Here is a 9,876-nt window from a genome sequence, read left to right as displayed (position 1 = left end):
ATTTTTTTTTAAAAAAAAATGGAAAAAATAGTTTGACTAAAAAATTCAACACAAAAATGGAAAAAACGAAACATAACCAAATAAAAAATTAAGAAAAAACACAACTTTTCCGCCATTGAATTGGTTCCATATAGCCCGAAAGTGCATGTCATACACTCTTTGCATGCATGGATTGGATACATGCAGAGGGGTGGAGATAGAAATTTTATATGAGGAGGACAGAAATATCATTTTTCAAAATTTTTATATAAAACAAATGAAATTTTTTAAAATTTACGTATAAATTTTTAAATTTTTTCTTTTTTGAGGTACGCTAGGGCCCTTGCAGTGGCTCCGCCCGTGCTTATAAATCTGGCTGTTTTGTTTGCTCTAGGATAAATTAGTCTTAAAGTTAAACTTCCCTAATTAACCATGTTAAAAAATGCTGAAGATAAATAAATTTCCAAAGCAATTAAAGTGCCATCTATGGCATATCTAAGCATGTTTTTATCTCATATGAGGAAAAACCATCTAGTCATATATAATGAGAAGTTATAGAAATTTTCGAGGTTGTATGGTTTTTCTCATATCTATGGTTTTTCTATTTCAGAATTCATTCCTTTCTTGCATTTATATCGATAAAGCAACCAAGATTTGCTTACTTGAAGAGGTGAAAAATCTACTTCAAACAAACGGCTACCCATGACTTTTACTCCACAATTACAACTAGGTACCCAGTCCAATAATTTATTTGCAAGATTATTTTATTTAAATACATATATATATTGTTTATAATTATTATATTTTAATATTAAATTATATTAAAATTCTATTTTATTCTAACCATGCCGGGCCTAGGCCGCGGTCAGAGGTTGTGGTCCAACTCACACCTGACTTGTTGACGGGCCGGGCGAATTCCCAACCTAACAAACGTATGACTTCTTTCATTTGATTTTCTTCTTTCAAGCTAATTCTTTCTTTCGTGTTTGCTTCAAAGCAGGAAAATAGAGCAAGGGAGATTGAAAATCATGGCTCCCCAAGAGGTGACCGGTTGGAACCCTAGGGGAATTTCAATCCAAAATTTTTCATCTGCTTCAATATAGCTGGCATCGTTTGCATATGTGATGTCTTTCTAGGCCTCCAAAAACTGTACAGGGAGTTCTGGAAGTCTGATCCAAATACAGACTATCTTCAAGCTTTTTGTCTTAGTAAGACCACATAGGGATGCCTATATACCTGACCGAACCGATACAAAAAAAGTGGATATGAAAAAGAAATTAATATCTGATTAAGAAATCAGATCGAATTCAGATTTAATAAATGGCATCCGATCGGATTTAGATATACATAAATATCTAATTGGATACAGATATGGATTTGGATCGGATTCATTTTTAGACAAATATTGTCATGCTATTACATTTTGAAAATTGGCAAAATCTTGTTCAAAATTTGGATTCGGATATGAAAATCAGATTCAGATTATAAAATCAAAATTTGGATGCGGATTTAAATATGACTTTTCTTTATTCGTATTCAAATTCGGATTTCAATCTAAATCTGTGAATATCTGCAAACAGATATGATTAAAGGTATATCCGATCCGCTGACATCCCTAGGTACCATGGATTAGCAACAAGCAAACATGCCCCCAACAAATTTTTAAATTTTAAATATAAATTTTTAAATGTTTTTTTTATGGAGGCCAGGGCCCCTGCTTGCTCACCCTGGCTTAGCCCATGTGGAAGGCCTTCACATTATCTGGTAGGAGGATATACCCAAAACCTTAGAACATTTTTTTTTTTTTATGTGAAATAATAACCACAATCCCCTCCCCGTCACCAAAAAAGGAAACACCCAATCCAGAATTGGCTCTATCAAATGCAAGCCACCAAATGTTGTGCTCCAAATTCGATATCACCAATTTCTGATGATATTGAACATGCCATAGAACTTTTTCTCTAGCATGCTTCTCCAATACCTATCGGATATATATATATATATATATATATAAAGAGAGAGAGAGAGTAACGTTCAAGAATATTGGAATTGTCTAATCTAAGAATATGATAGAGCAAGCATAGTTGGAAAGGTGGATAACATATCTTAGATCCTGAGTTTGAGGTATGGTTAATTTTTCCATTCTTAGAAAAAGGAAGAAAATACTGCTTAAGGACAAATAACCAAGTTGGTTAGCATACACTTTGTAAGAGGGAACCATATCTTGAAGGATTGATATTTATAGAACGAGTTTTGTACGCCACTTTCATGTATAGAATGAGCATACTTATTGGGTGTTGACTCTACAATCAATATGCATATTTACTTCAATGTCTTAACATTGCACATGCGTAGTGAATCTTCTTAACCATGTCGTTATCATTATCACATACCTCCTTCATTATCTTACACCCATTATCTCATACCCCTGTCATAAGAGTGGTATAAGGTAATGACAAGGGCATAAAATAATGAGTATGATATAACGACATGGGTATAAGATAATGAATATGAGATAACAAAAGAAATATAAGATAAAGACAAGAGTATGAGATAATGAGTATGAGATAACGACACAAGCGAGACAAAAAATGAAGATGTTTCTTTGATGCTCATAAGGGTATATTGGTCATAATGATCATTTGGTCTAAGCTTCATCGAATCCTCAAATCTTGTTTTTTTGGATTTTTTATCCCTAAAAAAATTCTATTTTTTTATTAACTAGGAGCATTTTTCATCTGGCACACAAAAATTGCATGCTCGGTGCGGTGTATATAGTTTTCTTCATGATATTTTGGTGCCAATTGAGAAAGTGGCCCTGCAAATTGAGTTTGGATTTGGATCCCTGGACCCTCGTTTTGATCCGGACAAAGTCTACTTGGGGGACACGCCCCTGCCTTTTATCTTGGTTTTAATCAGGTCCACTTTGTAACATACATAAAATCAAGGGTGTTCATCTCGTTTTTGTACCCACGATTTTCAAGTTCCGGGAACATATGGATCCAAAGCCAAGCTTCCGACATATAAACTTGAAAACTAGCAGAGTTATTTATTGGAACCAAGCACCAACATTTTGATTTTAATCGAATGAAATACCACAATTCAGCAAGCCCAAAATTTTTGGATCCAGAAAAGAACCAAATAGAAATATTTATAAGAAGTAGATTGTGTCTTTGAAATATATATCCTTTACGGTACATGATTTGAAGAAAATGTATTCTTGTTCTCCAAAGTGATTTTGGATGTTGTCGAGAGGGTTGGACCAATGTCATAGGGTAAGAGTTGGTAAGTAGTCAACATCCCAAGGCAGCGAAAGCAGACCCTGTACCCTAAAAGGTTAAGGGGTTGGGTAAGAGGTTCAACTTTCTGTCTAGAAATCACTTGTATTTAATCGATCTTCCAAACTTGTGAGAGAAAAGATAACATTTGGATAAAAAGGGATTGCAAGACATGGGAATTCAGATGACACCAAACGGGGAATTCCTTTTCTTCCAAGGTGACTTTTTAGGGCATCAGCATTTCCAATTCACATGTCCAACCACCCTCTCCGGATCCTGTGGGTACCTTTCTAGAATCCGTTTGCAAATTCCATCTTTGCAGTTTGAACCACATGCCTTTCGCTTTCTAGCAAAGAGAAATCTGACAGCATTATGGCCTTTTTTAACTATGAACAGGCATCTCATGACTTGGCCCAGAATCCAAGATGAATTGGTTGGCTGTAGTTGGATCTAGTTACGGATCCACATGTATAGACCCACTTTGAAGTGGTGATTACTAGTAGGAATGTCAATGTATCAGACTCAAATTAGATATACCCATGACCATATCCACTTTTTTTTTTTTTTGGATATTGGCACGTTTCAATCAAATATGAACAAAGAAAAATCATATTTGAATCCAAATCTGAAATCCGATTTACAATCTAAATCTGATTTTGACATTCAGAGCCGAATTTCATTCCGAATTTTGAATGGAAATGTAGCGGAATCTGATTGGATATTTATCTATATCACATCCGAATGCACAAGTTGAAGCGCAATGGAGACGACACCCCAAGACATCAAAAGCAGACCTAAGGAGACAAGGGGTTGGGCGGACGCTTCAACTCTCAACTGGTCAGTGGGTTGCCCTCCACTCACCCAGAAATCATTTGTATTTGACTGATGTTAGAGAAAAGATAGTGTTTGGATCAGCGGAATTGTAAAGCACAGGAATTCAGAAGCCACCAAACGGGGGATTCCTTTTCTTCCGAGGTGACTTTCTAGCATACCAGCATTTCAAAATCCCGTATCCAACCACCCACTTCGGATCCTGTGGGTACCTTTCTAGAATCCGTTTGCTATTCCAACTTTTCAAACTTGGTACTTTGAACCACATGCATTTCGCTTTCTAGCAAAGGGAAATCTGACAATATTATTGGCTTTTTTTCACTATGAACACAGATATCTCCTGATTTGGTCCGGAATCCAAGATGACTTGATTGGCTGACCGGTAGCTGGACCTGGCTACGACTCCATAGGTGTAGACCCACTTTGAGGTGCTGATTGCTGGACCGGGTCCAGGAGGACCTTGTCTTAAGCCAGTGCCAAATCATGATCCACATTTGGACCCGGTGACAGATCTACCTGGCATAAGCACCAAGATATTGGAGAAAATTTGGTAAAAAGCCCGTTCGAGGTAGCTGACTGACTGCTGGTAGGGACTAGGGGCGGAGCTAGAAATTTTTAGTTGAGAGACAATTGTCAGGGCTTAACGTAGCCGCAAACCGGGTCCAATGAGACATTTCCATTTCACTAAACCCGGTCCATCTTCGGAATTTCCGGGCATGGATTTGGACATAACAGAGGTCGAGTTGAACTTGAGTTTGTTGGGTTTAAGCAAGAGGAATTGGGCTGACATTTAGAGTCCAATTGGAGGCTTCAAACCAAATTGGGATCAATTTTTACATGCAATCCAAGCTGGTTTTCTGTCAGATTTGGACAACCAACCAGAGCTAGACTTGGATTAAGATGCAAATTTGTGGCTACCTACTTTCACCACCAAATCCAAATCACTGGTTCAGATTCGAATTGGCAATCGGATAAATTCTACCCGTTGATCAGAGCTCCAGATGTTCGGGTCAAGACAATGAAAGTTTAACATGGATCCGAAAAGGCGACCGCTGTTTGAAACAAGGAGAAGTCAAATATTTTTAACTGGAGTGCACATTTTAGATATACTCTTTCAAAGAGGCCTGAGGTTTCTAAATTTCAGAAATAAGGTCACATGTGCGGTCTGTAATCTGTTAGGGCGGATTGAAAAAATATTGTATTACTATGTTTTATGAATCTACTTTAAACTTTAGGATGAATTCATGGAACAATAACAAGTTATTCCAATTGCCACACAGTCCCTAATAGGCATAGTGTGCTTGGGTTTTTGAAATGACTAAAATGTCCTTTGAATGCGTAAAGGAGCTCCATATTTTGTAAGGGTAGGAGAAAAGTTTTCTCTTGTAATGGCATCATGCCCAGATCGTGACAAGACCTGAATCCTTTTACTAAGACCAAGAGCAATGCTCTAATGGACGACAGGAAGACTGTTTGGATCCAAACCTTTGAAGTTGAATCCACTTACCAAGATCAAGTAATGCTAAAAGAAGACTGTTTAAATTCCACATGGATCCAATAAATGAGGAAGTTAATACTGCTTATATTCAGACATGAAAAGGGTCAATATTAAGCCTGGGCATCTGGTTGGCCCAACACCCGAAACCCGGGCCTAGGCCCAACCCGACAGAGCTCTTCTTGGCTTGATTAAATTAATATATATATAATTAATCACAATAAAGTATTATAATTATATATAAAAATCAATAAAAATATGTATTAAAAAAAATCTTACCGGACTGAACCAAGCTTAGTAGGGCCCACCCGAGCCGGCCCAATGGTCCCGAGTTAGGCTGAGTACCGGGTACCCAACCCAACACCCCAGCCTTAGCCAATACCCTATTTGGCATAACATCAGCTATTGGTTCGAATTTGATGGGTGTCAACTCTCTTTACAAACTAAAACAAGAAAAAGCCCTTAAGGCAGTGGTACTAGCCTTCGGGGGAGATAGCCTGAAGAATCTAAAACACATCCCCATTTCTTAAGGCTACTTCAGGACCTAGGTGGAGAGCGATATACAATTAATTAAAATATTACACATCCACCATTTGCAGTAACACTCAGTAGAATCAAACTACTGAAAATCAAACCAACAACTGATTTTTACCAACCCTTTACACACTAGGCCAAGTGATGATTTTTGTCCATCAACCTTCACCATGTGAGCAGTTGAAAGCTACCTGGGTGCATTTTGCTCGTCTTCAGAAGTGCACATCACTTCCACTTACACTTAAGAGTCAAGCTACAAGATGCTGCACAACCCGTCAAAATTTCAAGCTCTCACTAGGCAAGCCCCTTTTATAATAATTTCACCAATGATCATGTAATGGTTTTCATGTGAACAGTCGCAGAGGTCATGGCTTCAGATTTTCAAAGGTTTTAGTTTAACATACATAAAAATTAAAAATTTGAGAAATCCTATTTCAATTCATGTTAAAATTTTGAAACCCCTTGCATGTGAACACAACACTCAGCCGCTTTGGCGCATTCGTGCTTCCAAAATTCGTTTGAACCAAAGTCTGAAAGCTAGCCATCGTTCATTTCATTTGGATGTGGGGATGAGAATTTCTTTTATAACTTATGATCCTCTTATTAAAAGTGATCAAGGACGCAAAGTTGATGGCATGCCATGAACTTTAGATAAATAAAAGTTTAGATAAATAGTTTTTACATGTAATTTTCCCAACAGGGAAGCAACCATCCATGGGAAAATGGCAGAACATCAAAGCTGCTGGAGGATCCCTCCAAGAATATGATTAATCAATTACCAAAAACCAAACCACTAAGTAGAAGGTGGAACACCACATTAAAGATTACAGCAAAGGCAACAAAGACATAACCTGCATATTTGGGTTTGCATTAGTGATGCGAAAACGGCGAGAATTTTGCAGCAAGATTTGGGGAGCGTGGAGCCTCACCCGTCCACCCATGACTTTGGTTTTAAGCCAGTGCAAACCCGTTCTTGTTGTTTGAGCCAACTTCAACAGAGACAACCACTAAAATCAAAATGTTGCAGAACCATGCAAAGCAATTTTGTTTCTGGGTAAGAGGAAAAAAAGTTACACTAGATCCACTAGGGACTGGGACCTCACACTCACCGCAATCCAGCAAGCACCCTACAAAACCTTGGTGGCCACCTGGATCCTCCCTTGATTCACGTTCAAGCCTGGCCATCTTCCAGGTATGATCATCAGTTGTCAACCATGTTCCCATTTCTTCCAGGTCCTCAGAATTGTGCATGAAGAGAGCTTCAAAAGAGGAAAAACACACTTCCACCAAATCTGCTTCGCCATGGAAAACATGTCTTCTGCTCAACAGACACCAGTCCAAGCGACAGAAGATGGTCTCTCCCCCTATCCGATCGTTCGACCAAGTAAACCTTTTAAGAGGGTCATCCAGCGGATGGAGATTACAATTAGCAATAAACAGGGAAATTTTCTACAGGAGAGGGAAGAAGGGCTTTTGCCCGACTTATCTTGAAGACCCCTCATGCAGTTAAAGTCTCCCATTAAAAGCACAGGCTTCCCCAGCGGCCAAAGGAGACCTTGCAACTGTTGGATAGCTTCTTGCCCCACCCTAGGATCCATAGGGAGATAGATACCCCCGCGTAGAAACTCTCATCTGATCCCCTCCTGGAACATTTTAGAAAAATCCAAAAAGTATCTAAGACTACAACTTAAGCTACCAATCCGGTTGGGTCCCAAGCACATACGATGTGCGCAGCGCCATGAGCAAAATCCAGGCTTGAAACAGTAGCGTAATTTCTCAATCTTCCGCTGCCAGCATGAGAACTTTGAATAACAGCATTGAGTCGATAAGGCAAAACCAGGCAGGATGGAAATCATACAAAAGAGAAGAAAGATCTTGGTTAGCCTCCCGTCTAATCTGTCTCCTGACATTCCTTGACATGAAGTTCACGGAATAATACCAGATGGGTTGCAATCATCCACTGCTCTCCCCATCCCAGACCAGGTCTTTCCGGAATCACAGCCAACAGCTTCAGGTTGCTGCATTTTAGGGCAGAGTTTTGGTGGACGAGAGTTTACTCCACAAGCAGGGTAAAATCTGAGACACCCTTCATATACTGCTGGCTGAGTAAGAATTTGGCCACCACCCAAGTCTATTTCCACTGCAGGAGGGAGATTGGACTGCATGGGAAGATCCAGGAGTATCCGGGCAAAATTGGTTCACGATATTTGCAAAATGGGGAAATCAGCTTCTATGAACTACCCCTGTAAATCCGTCGCCACTCCACAAAGTATTCTCCTATTCGAAAAATAGGGAGCCAAACCTGGCAACCTGACCCAAGGAGGGACGGTGACCGAAGAATTGATTTCAATCGGGCATGTCGGGGAACCATCTGATTCCCACCAGAACTTTCCCTCCTACACGCCAAGCCCTATTCTTCAGGACGAGATTCAACTTGTCCTCGTTAGAAACCCTTACCAGAAAGTCACCCTTACTGAAAAGGGAGATTTGGAGGGGAATTTTCCCCTTCCATTGTAGATTCAATCCAGAAAGAAGCTTGGAGAGATTGCCACTAACCTTAACCAATGGCCCCATAAAACAGCACATTGCAGACCATTGAAAGGATTTGGTGATGCTTCGAAAATCCGCTTCAGATACCACGATCCTTGGGCGCCCATTTGCCTTGGACACTAAGGTTGGGTTTGATAGCCTTGGATCTAAATAGCCTCAAATCTTAGATCCAAGACTGTATTAAAAGGTACGTTTTAGGAAATCCTCAGTTTAAATGGTAACACGGATTCATGCTACATGTTAAAAACCATGGCTTTCAAGTTTAGATGGAAAGGGGAGGTTTGACCCTAAATCCATGGAGATCTCAAATCACCGCGAATTTGAGATGAACACAACCTAAACGAAAGAAGGCCTTTCAAACACTGGAATGAAATTAGTTTGTTTGCTTTTGATTGAACTTCTCATTCCTGGTGTTCAAGGACGCTTGTTGTTTTGGAGAAAGAGAGAGAAATGCGGATGAGGCCTCGATTAAGGGTGGGCAACAGCCCGAGTATTCGATGGGTAGTTCGGTACCTGGCTTGTGATGGGCCGGGCTTGGGCTGGTTATTTGACACCCAAGCCGGGCCCGAAAAAACTCGTCTTTTTTTTACGCCAGAAATAAAAAACGTGAAAAGCGTTTTTTGCATTTTTTTTCATATTTTTTATGATTTTTTCTCTTTTATAATTTTCAGGATTTATTAAATGTTTTAAATTTTTTAAAAAATTGTGGATTTTTCCAATATAATCTCAAGATATACAACTTTGTCGTATTATACCCGATAAATTCCTCGCCATATAATACTATGAGGACTTCACGCCAAACACCACTCACGCACACCAACTCTCGATGAAAGCCCAACCTTCACTTTGTAACAGGGAAAATTCATTAGTATTAGGGTTATAGTCCCCTCCTCACCTTTATACAAGCATTAAGTGGGTTGGGTTGGGCTCTCTAGTTCGTTCCCCAACCCATGTACTTGATCCATTAACTGACCCATTAACCACTCACTAAAAAAGACGAAAGCACTGATTAAAGCAAATTACACCGACGCCTAACAAGTCGGCTCAGACCAACACCTAACAAATACCCATACACGTTCTTTGTGAGAATGTGTGTGTGTGTGTATATGACATCAAGGACAAGTTCACTTAGAAACTTTTAGTATATGGCCAATGACTCTTAAAAACTCTTCATGTTGTCGATGGTACTCATAAAACTCTTCATGTGTC

At 39.3% G+C, this 9,876-nt stretch overlaps 1 long non-coding RNA gene across 1 annotated transcript; it reads right to left on the bottom strand.

Moving 5' to 3' along the window:
- Window positions 1-6,763: 6,763 nt before the first annotated feature.
- LOC126409789 (uncharacterized) lies at window positions 6,764-9,628 on the bottom strand. The gene is made up of 2 exons (XR_007572532.1): window positions 7,227-9,628; window positions 6,764-7,106 (listed from the first exon to the last, which is right to left on the bottom strand). It is a non-coding gene; the product is annotated as an uncharacterized LOC126409789 (long non-coding RNA).
- Window positions 9,629-9,876: the final 248 nt, after the last annotated feature.

This window comes from Nymphaea colorata, chromosome 2 (assembly GCF_008831285.2).
Source record: "Nymphaea colorata isolate Beijing-Zhang1983 chromosome 2, ASM883128v2, whole genome shotgun sequence".
NCBI lineage: Eukaryota > Viridiplantae > Streptophyta > Magnoliopsida > Nymphaeales > Nymphaeaceae > Nymphaea > Nymphaea colorata.
The sequence above is the reverse complement of the archived record's forward strand: the minus strand, read 5'-3'. Positions and strand labels throughout refer to the sequence as shown.